This window comes from Euleptes europaea, chromosome 1, assembly GCF_029931775.1.
Source record: "Euleptes europaea isolate rEulEur1 chromosome 1, rEulEur1.hap1, whole genome shotgun sequence".
NCBI lineage: Eukaryota > Metazoa > Chordata > Lepidosauria > Squamata > Sphaerodactylidae > Euleptes > Euleptes europaea.
The window spans coordinates 134,540,388-134,560,589 of NC_079312.1; positions in this window are offsets into that span (position 1 = coordinate 134,540,388).

The window sequence follows — 20,202 nt, forward strand, 5'->3', positions numbered from 1 at the left end:
AAGCAAAGCAGAAATCCTTGTTTGCATAAATACGTTGTGGAGAAGTGCATAAGATATCGCAAGGCGAATCCCCGAACTGTAGGATATGAAATTGCTTTTTTACACCAGAACTCTTCAAGAGAAACTGATTCAAACGCATCTTTACAGTGCCTATCATTTTGGAATTCAATGAGCTCTTCCTGGATTTCTTCTGCAACCTCTTCAACAGCAGTACCAAAAGGATTGTGAATCAGCTTTTGGGTATCTTTTGATTCGGTCTGGTTATATTCCGGGAACTTTATAACTTTGTTTCGCGGACCTTAATTTAGTTCTCGCGGACCCCTGGGGGTCCACGGACCCTCGGTTGGGAACCAGTGCTCTAGAGTATCACATTCTTCAGCAGTCAAAGAGACTATTCTTCAGGTTGCCTTCATTTTCATTCTTTTTCTGTATTGCAGAAATTTCCACACTTATCTCTTCATCCTGTCTAGTTAACAGCCAGTGCCTTAAGAGTGGTAAGGAGAGCAACCCACAAGTTGTGGGTTAACTTATTACTAAGGTCCTATTTCTACTGGTGCTTACACACTTGAAGACTAAAAATAAGATTTCATATTCTGTCTCCTGAAGTCACACTTTTAATACTTTTCCTACATCCTTTGTTTTTCTTTAGTCAGCGTGCAATTCCTCCCTTGCATTCGCCAGCAGCTTTCTGGAAATAGTTCTCTCATGCTAGTTTCACCTTTAAGGACATGCCCTATCTCTACGGTTACCTCCTGCTTGGAGAAACACCCTCCTGTCTCTTTAAGAGAGGCTTAGTGGCATTTTATTTAGCAGGTGATATTATTTAGCTTGACACTATTGAAAGCTTCATCTGCCCATTTCCACACATTAAGCCTCTACAAAATGGATGGGGCATTTTTCTTTGGACCTGTTGGTGAGAAAGACCTGACTTGACTGGGCACTCTATTCTAAGGTCGGCTCAATGTGGCTTCAGTGGAACTTTTTTTGGAATAAGATGCTTAATCCTTCAAGATTTGTTTTGAGCTGCAAAGCTAGTATGTAATTTGTCCTAGAAGGCTACAGGGATATGCATGTACAAATCCAAACAGGGCTAGGGCAATTCTGTTTTCGTGGCATAGTCTACTGCCCTTCAGAAGAGGGGGAAATAGACTCTGCAGGTTTGCTTCTGAGGCCTCTTAATCCCCACTATGCCTTGGAAGCTTCCTGAGTGACCTTGGGCCAGTCACTCTTCATGTAACCTACCTCACAGGGTTGTTGCTAGGTTAAAATGGTGGGTGGGAGAACAATGTTGTAGGGTACGTTATGTCCCTGTGGTACATATTTCTAAACATATATGGGAGTATCATCAGGGAAGCCCATCACTCCATGGGCCTCATGAAGCAGACAAAACCACAGAACAGAGGTTGCTGGGGAAACATAGCCAGAACTAATGCTTCCCCCGTTGCACGTGATCTTCAGGTCATTGTAGAAAGTGGTAAAGCAAGTGTCCCCCTGTTATCCTAGCCCTGTTCACATGTTACAGTGAACACATGTACCTCTGTTTGTAAGAAAGAGTCCACGTCTGTTCACTTTACAAATGAAATCAGGGACCAGTACCAGGATAAATATAGGGTCTAAATCACATGTGAGCTATACATGCATTGACTACAACATGAGAATTACTCCATGTACATATTATGAAGACTGAGCCAGTCTTGTACCAGCAGAGTAACCAAAACTCTGGGTTAGGCCAGATGTAAAAAAGCTTTGTTAATGAGAAAAGTTTCAAAAGTAGATTAAAAGGCAGGTTACTGGCGAGGAAAATAATAGTCAAGCTGGCTACATTATACTTACTAAAATGTTACATAGTTGCAGGTCTTAATAGCAATAAAGCTGTTGTTTCAAGCAACAGAGTGCCATGCTGCAGTTGAGGTATAGAGGAAGAGTGACCACCATAAGGCATAGCCAAACTTATGGAAAAGTGGTCCTAGGTCAGATGACCTACAACTCCCAATCAAGGTGGATTCTAGGGAGAAGTCTCTAGAGCAGTGGTTCCCAAAGTGGGCAGTACCACCCCCTGGGGGGCGGTGGGATTACCTAGGGGGGCACTAAGAGGCAAGATGGCAGCAGGGGGGCACTAGAGGTAGGCTCCTTCAACTGTGTTTTTCACTAATTTCACTAGATCAAGCTATGGCACCATGCTGGCAAATTTGGTAGAAACTATTGGAATTTTTTTCCAGACTTTGAAGAGTTTTACCACTGGATCAAGCTCATCAGTTTTGCCGAATAAATATCAACTAAAATGTTTTAATTTGATTTTGAATAGATATGTAATTGTTACTGTTTCGAAATTTTATTGTTATTATCTTCTTTAGTGAGTCATGCAAACCCCTATTTTAAATAATGCTTTTTATAGGATAGGGTAGGGGGGCGCTGGGGTTGAGTTTGTGGAATCAAGGGGGTGGTCTGAAAAGTATGGAAACCAAGGCTCTAGATGGTTCTAGCCGGTTCAAGCTGGAATGATCTCAGGAGAAAAGAGTGATCTCATCCCCCTCCCATCTTCCCACAGATGTACTGATTTACCAAATAAGATGGAATGAGCAACTGACCTTGGAAACTCGGCCGTTACTGTAACAAGGTGCAGGTGTTGTTTGTGAGACAGTGTGAGCTAGGCCTATGGAAAATTACTGAGTGGTTATACTAAGGCATACAAAATGGAGGAAGGTGATGTATCAAAGAACAAAAATGGTTCTGTCTTCACACATAGAAAGAGAAACCAAGCAAACACTGCACAGATTGTACATGTGTTCATTGTAACTTGTGAGCACAATGAGAATCAACAGATGAGGAGCATAGGTCTCCTGGTTAGGATATTAGGGAGCTTTAAAGGACTGCCAGACCACAACATGGAACGATCTAGTTGTAGGGCCCTTCCTTCCCCCTTTTAGATGGGGAAATATCTGAAGACATGGCTTTGACAGCCCATTTGATAGCAGGTGAAAAAAATCAGGATTGCAATTCTTTTGGGAGAGCTCCCTCAAAATGGCAAGAGTTGGGGGTGAGGAGGAATCTCTCCAAGCTCCTTACTAAACTCACAGGTTTCTACACGTCACCTTCATTGAGCTTTAATGGTTGAAGTTCACTAGGTGACACTAGAACCTAGAACAGCGTACAGGCTTTCAAGTTCTACAGAACTCCTCATCAGGGTGGAAGTAAAATAGTGGGGGCCTCAAGAGATATTTGAGGTCATGATCATAAACAACCTATCGCCCTTTAAAAAACCATCAAACATCTAGCCTAATTATGGGTTCTGGGTAACTTTAAAATTTGCACATTGTATTATGTTATTTTTGTTGATCCTAATAAAGGGTATTGCATGACTTTTGTTTTGGGATGTTGCTTTTAACCAGGGTAGAAGGTGAAACAACACCAAAATTGTTCCGTGAGATCTGGGAGAACCACTAGAAGGGTATTTTTTACATATTCTGTAAAAATAGTTTGCATGGATAGTCAACAAATATTTTTTTTAAATAATAAGTGTAGAGACTTCGTTGAAAGGCATATTTCTAAGAAGCAGGGTTTTAAAGTAAATGGCAAATAAATTTTTTTAAAGAGGGGATGGTGCCACTGTGTTTATATCTGTGCATCATGAAAAATGAAAAACTACATGTTTCCTCTGGCCCTGCAAGGACCTCAATAGAGCATTTCAGTCTCATGAAACCTCCTGTCTCAGAATGCCACAATTCCACTTTGTTCCTCCAGACAGCACCAGATCTTCAAACTGTCTCTGCTGACGCTAGGTTAGTAATCTTCATGTGACAGTTGTAACAAAACATTTAAAATTTTTGCAGGAAAGACTAAACTCCTTTGTTCTTATGACACAGCTTAACTAACCTAAGAAATGGAAAATGAAAGTGATTGTGTTCCTGGAAAATTTTACAGCCCCACCCAGATGCAGTTTACAGTAGCAGTGAAGATTTTATGAACACAATTCATAGTTGTGAAGTTCTTGAGCTGCCCTCAGTAATCCCAAAAAGCAACTTGCTCAAACAGGTAGCGTTGAAGCAGGTAAATCTTTATTGAGAAGTCTGCAGGTACACAGCATGAGCAATTCACGGATTCAAAGCTGCTAATGACGGTCGACACTACAAAGCATAACTTTAAGCATGACTCTATTCCAGGTGCGAAGCTAAGCGGCTTGGGAACTGCAAGATAACGGGGCTTGGTACAAAGCAAGGGAGTATACCAGCCATAATATTGAGAGGCCCGTTAGGAGCTCAAGGTCGGAGCAGGGAGGGAGGATGGGAGAGTGGACTGCTGAAACAGTCCCAAGAAAACGAAACCCAAAGGAGATGTGAAAACAGCAATGAGCCTGACTCATGTCAAGAGCCTGTCTGACTACTTGACATCAGACAAAGCAACGAACCGACCTGGCCCGCCACTCAACAGAACCAGACAGGAGACAGTCAGGACCCTGATGAGACAGTCAGGATCCTGACAATAGTATAATTTCTCTCATGTAGGAATTTTTTAAATCTCTGAGTATAAGAGAACCAGGAAATTAAATGGTCAGGGAGGATACTCCCATCCATGAAGAATAATTAAAATTATTATTTTTTGCTGGCAGGTTTTGGATCCAATGAAGGAGCAACAATTATTATTTATTTACTTACTTCATTTATACCCCACCTTTCTCCCCATTGGGGATCTAAAACAATTTACATCCTCCTCCTGTCCTCCATTTCATCCTCACAACAACCCTGTGAGGTAGATTAGACAGAGAGTATGAGGCTGGTTAAAGATCACCCAGCAAGGTTCCACATCAGGGTAGGGATTCACACCTGGGACTCCCAGATCCCCGTCCAACACTCTAACCACTACATGACACTGGCTTTAGGTTTCTTTTGTTGTACTTTTTTACTGCAGGCATCACAGTATAATTTCAGCTGGCCTCATGTGAAGTAACGTTTATCTCTATTGTAACCCAAGGTAGGGTGTTAATGTCTTTGTGTGGGGGGGAGGTTAATAATGTTTCACATCACTGTCATTTTTATTAGCTATGATTTTTTAAAAATGATCTCACATATATTCTGGCCACAGTTTAGGTGTGATTGCTGGTATATACTTAGTATTGCTGGACAAATCCTAAATTAGACATGAAGGAGAATGAGGTATAGTGAATGGAATGTCAGACTACGATCTGGAAAACACTGTTTCAAATCCCCACTCTGCTTCAATTAGGAAGCTGGCAAGATCACACCATTTTGCAACACCTAGTTTGATAAAGCTTGAAAGCTTGCACAGTCTTTTGTGCTAATTTGGTGGGACCAATATTTACATGGATTTGTTTGGTGTGTATGTATATTAAATAAGGCCTAAGACAAGAATGAGAAAGAAATTAAGTGGATATATGTTGGGGATTCAATGCGAGTTCCATTTCTGTCAGGGCAGTTAAAGGGTTAACTTGTTTATATCAACAGTTTAGATAGTCTCAAGATGATGATGGAATAACAGATGTCCGTAGTCTATTGGCTAGCAAATCGCCACTGCAAAGGTGCCAAGAGTCACCGAGTTAGAATGGTCTTTATTGCCCTGTTCCTTTGTTAAGGTTGTAAAACTTTAGGGCAGGATGTTCAGTTGCTTTTTGAATCTCACAGATGCAAGATGTTTGTTTCAGCTCTCTTGAGCTGGGACACAGACAAAGGGATTTAAGCCATAGTACCTGCTAGAATCTCTAGCAAGTTTTATAGGGAACTAGATAGAAAGATTGTTATTTGTTTTCATCCCATGTAACCTACCCTGTTTAGGAAAGTAAAGGATTTTTGTTTGATTAAGTCTTTGACTCTGTTTTATTGTGTGCTCTGACCTGACACTTTCTAACCACAACCAGGATCCTGGGGCCATCAATATCTAACGTGGCAGCAGGCTGACAATACAAACAGCAGCAAATAGTAATGACATGCGGTCCCTATGCCACTCACTCCAGTCAATATCCTGGCTGCAACATTCTGTACCAATTGAAGTTTATAAACTTTTCAAGGGCAGCCCCATGTAGAGCTGCTTGCAGTAATCTAAAAGTTTTTTTTTTTTTTTTTTTTGGATAGTAAAATTTCCAAAATGACGAACACCTATTGACCTTGTTAGTCAAGACAATTTAGCCCAAAAGTTTTCAAACTTTTTGGATGCCTTTTGATGATTCAGATGTAACAACATACACGGTTTCTCCGCTTTACAACTTGGACATATTTTGTCTCCCATTGTACTTTTTCACTTACAGCGATGTTGATTTACTTTGTGTTAACATCAGCAGCATTCCAGGCAGCTGCGGCCTCAGACAACTCCCGTTGGCACATTTAGCTCCGGGAAGAAGACTTTAGAAGAGTTCAGAGAAATCCTCCTGGCCGCTTCTCGCCCGAAGACCGAAACCCCGTCACCTGCGCAGACCCCTGGAATCCCCCCTCCTCCGGCCGCCGGCAAGAGAGATGGGGGCCGGGCGGATCGCCCAGCAAAGATGGACGAGGGGGGTGGGGCCGGGGAGTGACCTGCGAGAAAACGAAACTGCGCATAAAGCCAGGCGAGTTGAAGGGAAAGTGGAAGTTGGGATGCTGGCATTGCTAGCTGCCGGCTGCGTCTCAGGCAGAGGAGCGGTCCTCCTTTCGGGCGGCGGCACCTGCGGTTCCCGAACTGGGTTGGGGTGAGTAACTCACGCTCTTTAGAAGATGCATTGGTGCATTTATAAAAATTAAAAATTATATAAAAAAAGAATATGCATTGGTGCATTTATAAAAATTAATAAAAAATTATAAAAAAAGAATATGCATTGGTGCAAGCAGTCCATTAGATGCGCGGCCCTCGGTTCCCAGGGGGGTCCGTTCCAGCCTTTTGGGTCAGGGGTCAAGGGGAAGTTAGCAGCCTAGCCGCTTACGGGATTGTTACGCGGGGGGGTCATCGTTTTAAATTGCAGGAAAGAGCCGCTAAAGTTTGTGCACGTGAGACTGTAGCGGACGGGGTTTAGTTTCCCGACTGGAGTCGTTTGAAGACGGGGAAGTGTAGTGCCGGTATGGTTTAAAAAAAAAAAATGAATGTTTGCTGCAAGGGCGGGGGGATGCATGCCTTGCAGCGTGGTTTGCTTATGGGGTCCACATATCCCCGCGTTGGAAACACCGACCTTTGCCTTCTCTAGCCGACGGACGCGGCATCGATCTGCGACGGGACCGTTCTCGTGCGGACGGCATTGTTATCCCTTTCGCCCCTCCCTCCGGCGATGAGAGGAGCGAGAGGGTAGAGATCAGTGATGCGGTGGTGGCTTGTTCTAGCCTGCCCTCGTCTTCCTGGTGCGCCTAGATTTGCTTCGGTGATGAGGCGCAGTTGCAAAGGAAGGTGTAGCATAGATGCCGGCAATTGCTACTTCGGGCCTTTGCTTTAAAAATATAATAATGTGATTTTTTTTTTTTTTACGCATTCTTGCCCAAGCTGCTCGGCTGGGAGAAATGAATGTTTGTGAGGAAATGCGCTTTCCGTCCGAGTGTTATTTCTTTATCGTCGGAAAACAGGCAGGGTTGTGCACGTAGTGGCGGAGGGTAGCTGCTGGGGACGCGGGCAAATGTCCCTTTGTGCCAAGCGGCGCCGGTATTGCAAACCTATTGAAAAATGCTACCGAGAGGAATTCTGGGTTTTGTAGTGCAGGAAACGTTCTTTGCTTTCTGATTGGTCGAGGGCGGGATCGAGAGACAAGGGCGTGGTGGTGAATAGCGATCCCCGTTATTTGCATAGCGGTCGCTGATTGGACTCTTATCTGGTCGGCCCCTCCGGGGAGAGAAAACAGGGAGGCGGGGCCTCAGCCGCCTCTCCCATGTGATAGGCTTAGTCATTGCCGTTGAGGAGGCCTGGAGCCTATGGAGGAGAGGCGCATAGTGTGAAATCCCTCTTTGTAGGCAGGGAAGTGACTTTTATATACCTCTTCCTTTTGTCCAGGCAGTCTCTGTGCTGGGCTGGCAGATTGGGTTTTGTTACTTCAGTATATCCCAGTTTAAAATTACTACTTCAGTATATCCCAGTTTAAAATTGCATCTGGTATAGTTAAGAATCCCAAGTGTCAAGTGAGGGTTTAGCTCTTGTGTCCTCACCATTATTTGCTTGTGATCTACCGTAATAGCCTCCCACACTTTTTAACAGCTGCATGGCAGGCAGAAATTCAGGAACACAATATGGCTCTGTTGGGAAAGTGGCATCCAGTGAGCATCTATGCAGCAGAAAGTACAGGAAATGTGCGCGGGTGTGTGTGTGTGGGGGTAGTACTGGCCAAAGAACATCTGCTTTGCATACAGAAGGTCCCAGATTCAATCCCAGGCATCTCTTAACTGCAAGGTGCTGTGAAGGTCCTCTACCTGAGATCCTGGACAGCTGCTGCTAGTTGGAGATGATACTCACCTTGATGGATCAGTTATTGGTGGGATAATATAAGGCAGCATCGCGGGGGGGGGGGTGGCTGTTTGATATCTAGTTGTTCAATTTATGAAAAAGGAGGGCAATCCCAATTACCAGAGCAATGCTTAGTGGTTGAGTCTGTATCTCAAGTGAGGGCTTCTCAGGCGAATTCTCACTGGTAGAATGCAGAATTTTTGTGTGATTCCTTGACCTGAGTATATGAAAGCACCAGACGTTTATGTTCTAGCTTTCTAGTCTCCCCACCCAATGTGTTTTTTTCCCCCTTTGCCCATTATGGATATGGAAGCAGAGTGGGATTTATGCACATGCTAAGTAAAATACAGTTTAGGCCCTCAAAGTAAGAGGTGCCTCTAAACACAAGACAATTACTAAAAGTACCACGTTTTTGGTAATGCTATGGGGCTTCTCAAACTTGACATAGCTCAGGGCTTAAGCAGGTCTTAATCAGCCCTGCTTGCAACCTAAACGATCATTATTCTAGTATGTTCAAACAACTGTGCACATATAAGGTAGTAATACAAATTGTTTAAACAACATGGCAGACACATAAAACAAGGATATAGATTTTTTTTTAGCAAGTATGCTTGAGTGACCACTGATTCCTGAAGGATGATATATGATATAGCTTAACTCAAAAGCACCCTCCTGCTCAGTAATGAACATGAATGGGTGTGGAGTAGAGGCTTATGGTGTGGTGGTATAAAGGAGTACCTCTGTACATCTTACAGATTTCATAACAACTTTGGGACTATCCTCTGACAGTCATCCAGAGAGATAGTGGTGGTAAAGATGACACTTAAATCTTAAAAGGATAAATTCCAGTGCTGAGAACTGCCCCTTAATTCTGTGTATGCAAGAGTAAAGATAAGCTGTAGTTGTTCATGGGTAAGAGAGGAGTTCTTTTGTCTGTGCTCAGACATAGTTCATTGCATCATTTATGCTGAAGAAAGGGACATATCCCTAGATGGGGTGCTAAATGGGTATGGTTAAAACAATGAGAGCCAGCATGGTGTAGTGGTTAAGAGCGGCAGACTCTAATCTGAAGAATCGAGCTTGTTTCCCCACTCCTTCATATAAAGCCTGCTGGGTGACCTTGAGTCAGTCATAGTTCTCTCCAAACTCTCTCAACCTCACCTGCCTCACAAGGTGCCTGTTGTGGGGAGTGGAAGGGAAGGTGATTGTAAGCTGCTTTGAGACTCCTTAAAGGTAGAGAAAAGCGGGGTATAAAAACCAACACTTCTTCTGATGGTGGGATTACAAGATTCTGTTACAATTGCCCTGCTTCTCCAAGTGATGATTAGTTCGTTGGCTAGTCCCTACCCAGGTTGGTTTCCTTACAGGAGAAAAACCTTAACTAATCAAAAACCAAAATATGAATATTTAATATTATAATTTTAACTACTTTGTTTGACAGCCCATTCCTGAAACCTGCAATGGCCGGGGATGGCGTGGCTGTGGCGCCGCCACCGCACCTCCACAGAGGATTCATGGCTGCTGCGGGGGTTGGGGGGAAATTTCAAAAAGGGGGGAAAGCCCCATAGAGAACAGCAATGATGCGCCAACAAAAATCTGGCGCAGCACCGCTGTTATGAAAGGGGGCATTCCTGGGCTGAAAAAGATTAGGAAGCTGCCTACCTGTAGCTCTGCCCCCCAAACGCCTTGGGAATGCCACCTGGGATGCCAGCGTGAGGTACTGGTGGGAGGCCAATCTGGCATCCGAGGGCTGTGCTGCCATGGCCATCCAGGGGGGCCGGCACAAGTGTCCCAATGCCAGAGCCCATGCCAGTTTGCATGGCGCAAGTGGCATGGATGCTGATGTTGGGATCACGTCACCTCCTAAGGCGATTCAGCCCCCTACCTCAGGAATGTGCTTATAATCTCTTGTGTGTTTTATCTTTATGACTGAGAGGGTTTCCTGAGGCTTTTATGTAGCATGTTTGAAAAATATAGTGCCTGTGTTCTCCTGCATTGATGAATGAATTTGTACTACATTTATTTATTCTCCTATAACAGTATGTGAAATGTTGAGAGATTAATAAACATGACTTCCTGAGCTTTCAGTTTCTTTTTTCTAGAGAGTGAAACTTAAGCGTATGTCATAAGATTAATTTTGTGCCCATTTTTGGTGTCATCTTTTCAATAGGCGAGAAAATTTTTCACCCTGGGGCGGCGGAAGCAGAAGAAGGGCATTAAATGCCCCAGATGCGGCAACAACTCTCAAAATGTGTCTCACAACTTTTGCAGTAACTGTGGAGAAAGACTGGCTTCTTCTGCCAGCACTCAAAGTAAGAAAATATACAGAGGTATCCTAATTTATAAAATCACTTCATGGAATATAGCTGCATGCTGTTAGACATCATGGTTGCCATGGAAAAATGTCAGAGGTAGACTAATGAGTTAGTCTAGGGCCACGGATGTATCTTAGGTTACCATTACCTCATGACCACGAGATTTTCATGTTGGTATGGTTGGTGTTGTAACTATTGTTTTGCTTTATCTTGTGTTTCTATAATGTCTATACTGGAAGTAGACAGAATCAACATGGTATTATGGAAGTAGACAGAATCAACATGTTAATCATTAAAGCCGTTCTTTTAAGGCCTTCGTTCCTTTGTCTGCCTACCAGTAGTTTGTTGATCTATTTTTTAGCTAGCTCTCTCAATTTTTAACCTCCTTCCCAATTTTCATCCTTTTTTTCTGATAAACAGAGGTAGTGCTTAAGGCACTGTTGAACTCACTAAACTCCCTTCCTCCCAGAAATCTCATTAAATATACACATCACACACCTTCTTCCTTTCAGCAATTTCTTCTCCACCTGGGCAGGTCCTGCATAATACCCCTTACACTCTGTTCTGCTCCTCCCAATTCTTAGTATCCTTCCTTCCCCCTTAACATCTTCTGGTCCAAAGTGAGTAAGCCCACAGCAGGTGAGAATCTGTGAATAATAACAACTGCAAATTGTTTGTGCCCTTCCTACTCTAGTTTGAGACACTCTGTATAAGAATTTTAATGATGCTGATCTGTCTTTGTGTCTTCTGGTCTAAAGTGGAGAGAAACTTTATCCAATAGATTTATGATCTAACAAAATAAGAATACCACTGTTGGCAAACCAGCTCCTAGAAGCCCTATTATGTGGTTATGTACATTTCTCTTAGCAGTTTTTGTTAAAGAGGATAAGCTGCTATCTTGAAGTGAGGGTTAGGGTCTAGAATCTGAGGAATTTATGTTGTAAGTACCTGGGTGTTTGTTAGAAGATGAATTTGATCCTAAATCGTACTTGCGCACATTTTTTTTTCTGTCAAGTCACAGCTGACTTATGACAACCCCGTAGGGCAGGGGTGGGGAACCTTTTTTCTGCCAAGGGCTATTCGCATATTTATAACATCATTCGGGGGCCATACCAGACATAGATCTCCCGGGAGGGGGGGAGAGGGTAGGGTTGCAAGGCTCTCTTCGCCACCAGCGGGAGGCTTTTGGGGTGGAGCCTGAGGAGAGCGGGGTTTGGGGAGGAGGACTGCAATGCCATAGAACCCAATGGCCAAAGTAGCCATTTTCACCAGGGGAACTGAAGAGAGGGAGGGAGAGAGAAAGGGGGAAAGAAATGGAGTGAGGGGGAGAAAGAAAAGGATGGAGGGAGAACGAGAAAGAAAGAGAGGGAGAGAAAAAGGAGAGTGACAAAAAGAGGAAGAAAAGAGAGAAAAGCCTCCCTCCACAGACACACACACACACACATCCAGCCACGCACGCAGCCCTGTGGCCCGGCACAACCAGGCTGAAGCCTTTCCGTCTTACACACACCTGGCCACGCACGTGGCCCGGTGGCCCAGTACGACTGGGCTGAAGCCTTTCCGCCTTCCCCTCCCTCACCATCTCGTCACTACCGGGGCCATCGGGATGGCCACCCCTCGAGCATTCCTGCCCTCCTTCTCCACCAGCTCCTCCCGGCTGTGGCTCCGGCCGGTGGAAGGAAGCAGAAGAGACTTGGGAGAAATGGTCCCACAATCCCCTGCGCATGAAGGAGGCTGCCCGGCCCTGCCTCAGAGCTGAGCAGCAAACAGAGATCGAGAAGGCGATGCTTCAGCGGTGGCAATGGCGGCGGCTTCTGCGGGAGAGTCTGTGGGCCGCAGCAAATTATGTCACGGGCCTTAAATGGCCCACGGGCCACCATTGGCTACTTCCAGGTCATGACCCTGGTATTACTTGGAGGTCTCCCATCCAAATACTAGCCAGGATCAGGGCCGAGAGTTGTGTAACTGGCCCAAGGTCACCCAGCAAGCTTCCATGGCACGAGCTGTGATTTGAACCTGGGTTTCCCAGGTCCTAGTCCAACACCTTAACCGCTACACCATGGTTTGTACTCATGAGGGGGTTTCTATTTATTTATTATATTTCTGAATAAACCGGGCCCTTCCTTACTAAAGCCAGGCTCAGGATGGCTAACAACATAGAATTACAATTAATTTAAGTATCATATAATTAACTAAAACATTAGATTATCAATAAGCAGTAATGGCGCCCTGATCATGGCTTTCAGATGATGGTGTCATTTCCAGGTTCGTAGCAACCGTGCGTACCCAGCGTGGGGAGCCACAAGGGGTTAAGGATGGGCATAAGATAGGGTTAGGAAAAAACAAGTAGGGAGGGAGGGAAAAGAAGGGGGGAAGGGGAGGCCAGCTAAGAGAGCTGTCCTCAACCATAGTATCCTAGACCCTTAGATATATAAACAAATTATTATATCATGCCAAATAATTTTTGTGAAGGCCATGAGGTCAACACTTGCACTTTAATTCCAGCATTTAAATCGTAGTTGTGTACTGCGGTTAGGTTTTTCTTTTGGAGAGCATGATTGACAAGCTGTTGATTCAAGTTCATTAACTGGCAGCGAGCAGTCAGTGTTGAGATTCAGGGTGTTTTTCAATTTTGGTGACTTTTCTGACCTTATAGATTAATGAAGGTCTCTGTTTCAGGCACAAAGAATAGAGATTCAAGAATGACTTCAGTGGAAGAGATGGAGACCGGGGGAGAACTGGAGGGAGAATTCAGCATCCCCTCTTTGAAACCTGATGGTGATGAGCACCCACCCACTGAATTGGTGCAGAAGGAACAGGAAGATTCTCTGCCAGAAAAACCTGGGGGTCAGAATTGGGTTTTGCCAAAGAAAGTGAGTATACTTAGGCACAGGTTGTTCGCTGTGGCTTGGGCAACTTTTCTCATTCTCTTAGTCAAGAGAGCAATAATGACTGATGTCCCTCTTCTGGTGACTGGCATTGTGGAACTATTAGCAGTGTTCTTCTAGCTATTCTTACTGACTGTGTTTGTATAAGGTAAAGGTCCCCTGTGCAAGCACCAGGTCATTCCTGACCCATGGGGTGACGTCACATCCCGACGTTTCCTAGGTAGACTTTGTGTACGGGGTGGTTTGCCAGTGCCTTCACCAGTCATCTTCCAGTTACCCCCAGCAAGCGGGGTCCTCATTTGACCGACCTCAGAAGGATGGAAGGCTGAGTCAACCTTGAGCTGGCTACCTGAAACCAACTTCCTGTGGTTTGTAGTAACACGTTTTTGCTTTTGCTTTCTGCTGTGGTTTTTCAGCAGGCAGTAGAGAACGATGTAGCCTGGGATGAGTTGGATGATAACCCTCCTTCCAGAAAAAGAAGGGAGAAACCAGGCCTATATGAGGGTTGCAGACTTTACTCAAGCCCGCAGCAGGTAGTTTTTCCTGTGTGTGGTATGCCCTAAGCAAATGTGCACCTGTGGAGCAATAGTTAACACTGAATTGTCTTCTTGAAATCTGGGAGAAGGCTGTATGCATTGAGGTTAAATCTATAACCAAACTACTTTGAGCTCTAGGAGAGGTGGTTTATAAATATATTAAGTGAGCTACCAAGCTGTGTGAAAATGCAGTGCTGACATAATTGCTAGAGTTTTACAAATTTCACTCAGGGCTTAATTGAATCTGCCTATAGAAAAATAAGAATTTGGGGCAACATAGTTGACAAAATATTAAAAACTTTCTGTGAAAATTGTTTCCTGAAATTGTAGCTTTGCTGTATTGCACTAAGCATATGAATGTTCTGAACATGCCCTAGAAGTAAACCAACAGCAAGGAGGGAGTTAATAGTTAAGATGGGCAGGGAGTGCTTGTTCCTAGCTAGAATCTGGCGACAGTAATAGCTGAGGAGAGACCAGGATAGTGGTGGGAAATCTCAAGCACCTGTCAGGTAGGCAAAACCTTACACAGTCCATTACTAGAGGCCTCTTCTCTGTTTGCTATAAACAACTGTATTGCAGAATTAGATACATAGGCAGAGTCTGGTAAGCAGAGTTGTAGGAACCAGAGCTCCCTGCTTGTGGGTGGGGAGATTGGAGGGCTGAAGAAGAGGGAGAACTACAGGCTCTAGTACCTGTAAATGTGGTAGGGTGTAACATTGTGCTCATCACTGAGTCCTTCTGATCCTTGCCTGAAGTCTTCCCAGTCCCATTTGAGAGCACCAAAGTAGTGTAAGGGGGAGGTTTTCTTAGGCATGTAGGAAGCTGAGTGGTGCTGCTTGTGTTAGATTTGAGTGAATATTAAAGGCTATAGTTTGCAACATTGCTGAACAAAATTAAAAACTACTGGCCAATGTAGTAATGCCTATTCTATTATCTTCAAAATCTGACTTTAAAACGCTCAGCCGAAATGATCAGTGATTCTGTTCCATTGTTTGCACTGCATTTTACCGATGGTTTCTTCATGGTTTGCCTTCCCACTCTTTCTGTGCTAACTTTGCATCTAACAACTATTCTGTGCTTGATATCTTATAGTTTGAGTGCAAAATATATGTGCATTCCATCAGATGTAATCTTTCCCTACATACGGTGTGTTCCAAAGTCTGTCTCAATTCCCTGGTTATCGGGACTGATGCATGTATGCACCCTTTCGACCCGTACATCAGATATACATTCATTTTAAGCTTGAAAACCAGCAAAATTTGCTCAAGAATCCCTCTGACTTACATAAATCTAAATGCATTCTCTCAAAATGTCCACAGAATGGGTCATACAGTCTTCCGTCTTTGTCTGTAAAAATCATTTATAAGATTCCCTGTGTATACAGTAAATCATTTATAAGATTATTCCAGCAAGGAGTCTTTATGTAGAAAACCATGATTTAAATCAAATCCACCCAGGCAGCCAGTCTAGCATAAATAATGCAAGAGATAGTGACAATCAGAAAAGAAGCTGAGTAGGAATCTTGGTTCTGCTGTGGAGGCCCAAGTAGGAAAATGCAATAATGGCAGCTCAGATTTTGGGATTTAATAACTGCTTACAGCTTGGCAACCAGGGTTTTGCATGTATCTGGATTTTGTTCCACTAGAATATTGCAAATGACCTTTACAATAGCACCCTCCACTTTTATTGGGGTGTAATTCACTTTGGAGCCATAATATATATTGTCTTTTCAAATGATTGCTGTGTAAAAGGCAGGCATCTCCCCCCCACCCTGGTTTGGAGAACATACTGGTAGTTTGAATTCTGATTGTTGGCAGTTTAGTAAAATACCTTATCTCAAATGTTTCACAGAGCACATACCGTATATACTCGCGTATAAGCCGAGTTTTTCAGCCCAAAAAAAGGGCTGAAGAAGCCGGCCTCGGCTTATACGCAGGTCAGTACGGTAGGGGAGGGCAACTTACCATCGCCGCCGTGCCCGCGTGGCTTCCACTGGCCAGGAGCGCCCTGGGAGGGCCTCCTGTGGCCGCTGGAAGGGCTTGCCGCCGCTCCTGCCGGCCGGCACCGGCCTGGGAGGGCCTCTGAAGGCCCCGTCGCCGCCCCCACCGGGCGCAGCGCGGCTCCTGCTGGCCGGCACCGGCCTGGGAAGGCCTCCTGCGGTCCCGGGGGTGGCCGCCGCCTTCGCCGGGCCTGGAGCGGCCTAGGAGCGGTCTACGGGGCCTCCTGGGCCGCGGGGGGCCCCCGCCGCCTGCCTGCGCACCTGGATTAAGGTAAGACTGCTGGGGGGGAGGGGTTATAAGCCGACCCTCGGCTTATACGCAGGTGCCTAATTTTTCCCCATTTTGGGGGAGAAATTAGGCACCTCGGCTTATACGCGGGTCGGCTTATACACGGGTATATACGGTACCTCTATTGTGGTCTTTTTCTTTCCAGTTCCTAGTTCTGGCTTTTCCTGCAGTTTGTGATTTGAGCTTGCTTGTGTGATTCATGCCAAATGATTTGCTGTCAAATTTTCTGCAGTACAGCTGCTGTTTGTATATATCACAGTGTGGTCTGGAATGAATAGCCTGGTCTGTGGTAGGATTGCTCACAGTAGGGCATAGGATATATGTGACTCCTTTCCAACTCCAGTTCTTAAAGCTGGGCATGACTGAGAATGTGCTTGAGAAGGTTAATTTATGTTTGTATCTAATGAGGACAACAGGATGATTTCTGTGATTGAAAAGTGTGTAACTCTATTGTTTCCTCTCCCTTCCATCACACAGAAGAAGAAGAAGAAAAATAAGAACAGGAATGCTTCAGTCTCTGAGCTCCAGGATGCCTTAAGTTCAGCAACAACCACTCTTGATTGTTTTTTAAATGCTGAAACGGCAGGTGAAAATAATCCAGCAGAACAATGTCAAGCTGAGCTAGCTAAAGCGACCAAATCAGAAAGAGGGTCCACTGAAGATGATGGGCATCAGGATAAAAGTTGTGGTCCCTTGGACTTGGATCAGAATCCAGAAAATGGGGCCGCAAATCACAGTGGTACCACTGATATCACACTTCATTCAGACCGAGCACTAGAAAAGGGCAGGAAAAATGATGCAGCAGCTACAGGGGAGAAGGTGGAGAAGGAAAAAGCCAAAATAAATGTTGTAAGTGATGAACAGCTAACTTCTAGTGGAGAACAAAATAATATACATTCTCCTGCAATTGAAAAGTCCCTGGGAAATATAACAACGGTGCCTTCAGTTTGTGATACAAATCCACCCATTTCCTCGGGAGATGCAGAAAACATATCAGACCTTCACTTAAAAGTGACGTCATCTGAGAATACAGGTGCAAATTCCAGCTTGGAAGATCAAAATTTTAAGATGCCTTTACAAGAATCTGAAACAAAACAGACTCGTAAAACAAAACTTGAAAAAGAGACCAAGCAACAGATAAGTGATTCTGACACAAAGGTAAGATATCTAATACAGCTTAATTGGTTTTATGATTGTGTAGGAATGTTGTGGAGCAATGGATATTTTTTTCTCTTGCTAATATGGTTGCTTCTCATATGGGGCATTCAGACTGCTATTGAAAATCAGTAGGCTGTAACGCCCAAATCTGCAATGGATCAAGTTATTGGGCTTTCTCCTGTAGAACTAGAAATGTCACAAGTGAAAATCTGCAGTGTGAAAGTGAGCTTTGACATGGCCCAACCTTTCACACTATCTGGGTCTAATGAAACCAATTCTTTCTTGGCCAACTTAACCAGCTTTTAAATTGGATTTGCAAAGTAGGGCTTATAACTTTGTTATGCTTATGTGTTGCAAGTAGGGTTTATAACTTTGCTATGTTTATGTGATTATTACTTTTAAGCATATATGAAACATACATTACAGAAAATGAAGCTGGAAGAAAAAGCAACTGAAAAGGGAGATACCTGTGAAAAAGAAGCAACTCAAATACAAGGAACTGAGGAGAAGGGAAAAGATGCTGCATCAAATCAGAAAAAGGTGGAAGAAAAATCATCTGAAAAGGGAGATACCCGTGAAAAAGAAACAACTCAAATGAAAGGAACTGAGGAGGAGGGGAAAGCTGCTGCATCAAACCAGAAAAAGCAACAATCAAATCAGAACAGTAAGAAGGGGAAAGGTGCTTCATCAAATCAGAAAAAGGTGGAAGAAAAATCAACTGAAAAGGGAGATACCCGTGAAAAAGAAACAACTCAAATGAAAGGAACTGAGGAGGAGGGGGAAGCTGCTGCATCAAATCAGAAAAAGCAACTATCAAATCAGAACAGTAAGAAGCAACAGAGAAACGGAAGGTATGGCTCTCGCATTTGTAGAAGTGGTATTTAATGTAGCAAGGATCAGCCAATAGCAGTTGGAGACGAATTCCTTTTCTTTTCAGAACAGGATTTTAAAAAAAAACTCAAAGCACCAGTAAAGCAGAAGCTGCCTAATCAAGTAGGCTGCAGGTGTTGTGGGTAATTTAGGGGTTTATTGTACTTTGTTTTAAACTTGGATTTGTAAGGCATCTTCTAGTATTCCTAAAGGTAAAGGTCCCCTGTGCAAGCACTGGGACATTCCTGACCTATGGGGTGACGTCACATCTCGACGTTTCCTAGGCAGACTTTGTTTACGGGGTGGTTTGCCATTGCCTTCCCCAGTCATCTTCCCTTTACCCCCAGCAAGCTGGGTACTCATTTTACTGACCTCGGAAGGATGGAAGGCTGAGTAAATCTTGAGCCAGCTACCTGAAATCGACTTCCGTTGGGATCGAACTTAGGTCGTGAGCAAAGCTTGGACTGCAGTACTGCAACTTACCACTCTGCTCCACGGGGCTCCTCTAGTATTCCTAGACACTTCAAATATCAAAAGGTGCCTCTTAAACAAGGCAGGGGTGTGTATGTTTGTGTTTTTAAAGCCTGCAGTGGATAAACCTCACAAGTCGGTTGGTTGTTGGGTCGGTCAGGAGTTTTGTTTGTGGTTGTGTCTGGGAAAAAGAATTATGTTCCCCAAAAGGAGTAACTGGGTAATGTGTGTGTGCGTTAAGTGCCATCAAGTCACTTCCAACTCATGGCGACCCTATGAATGAAACTCCTCCAAAACGTCCTATCTTTGACAGCCTTGTTCAGATCTTGCAAATTGAGGGCTGTGGCTTCCTTTATTGAGTCCATCCATCTCTTGTTGAGTCTTCCTCTTTTCCTGCTGCCCTCAACTTTTCCTAGCATGACTGTCTTTTCCAGTGACTTGTCGTCTCATGATGTGACCAAAATACAATAGCCTCAGTTTAGTCATTTTAGCTTCTAGGGTCAGTTCAGGCTTGATTTGATCTATAACCCACTGATTTGTTTTTTTTGGGGGGGGCAGTCCACGGTATCCATAACACCACATTTCAAAGGAATCTATTCTTCCTATCAGCTTTCTTCAATGTCCAGCTTTCACATCCATACATAGTAATAGGGAATATGATGGCATGAATTAATCTAATATTGGTGGCCAGTGACACATCCTTACACTTCAAAATCTTTTCTAGCTCCTTCATGGCTGCCCTTTCCAGTCTCAATTTCCTTCTGATTTCTTGGCTGCAGTCTCTGACGCGGAAGCCAGCGGATTGGCAGTCTGTCCAGGATAACACCACCAGAAAAGTCCTCTGCTACTTAGAAAAGTGTAGTTTATTTCACAGTGCAAAGATATAATACAGATAATTCTTACACACTCTCCACTCATAGCATCCCACATAGAATTTCAGTTCCATTCCATTATATACACCTAGTGGACGCAGCCACCAATCACAGTAGATGCCTAGTCATTCTGACATGGCTCCTGTATTGCATCAGCCTCCTGGTCATAACCGGATCAGGCCAGCTCCCTCTAGCTCTCCAGGGACTTTCCAGGCTGATTGCATCATTACTAGATCCATCTGATCTAACCTGCACCTGTCAAACTAATTGACAGCCTTGTAATCTCGACAGTCTCCCTTTTGGTTGATGGTGGAACAAAGGAATAGAAAATCTTCAACAATTTCAATTTCCTCATTGTCAACCTTAAAGTTGTGTAATTACAAGTGGGTAATATCAGACCTTAA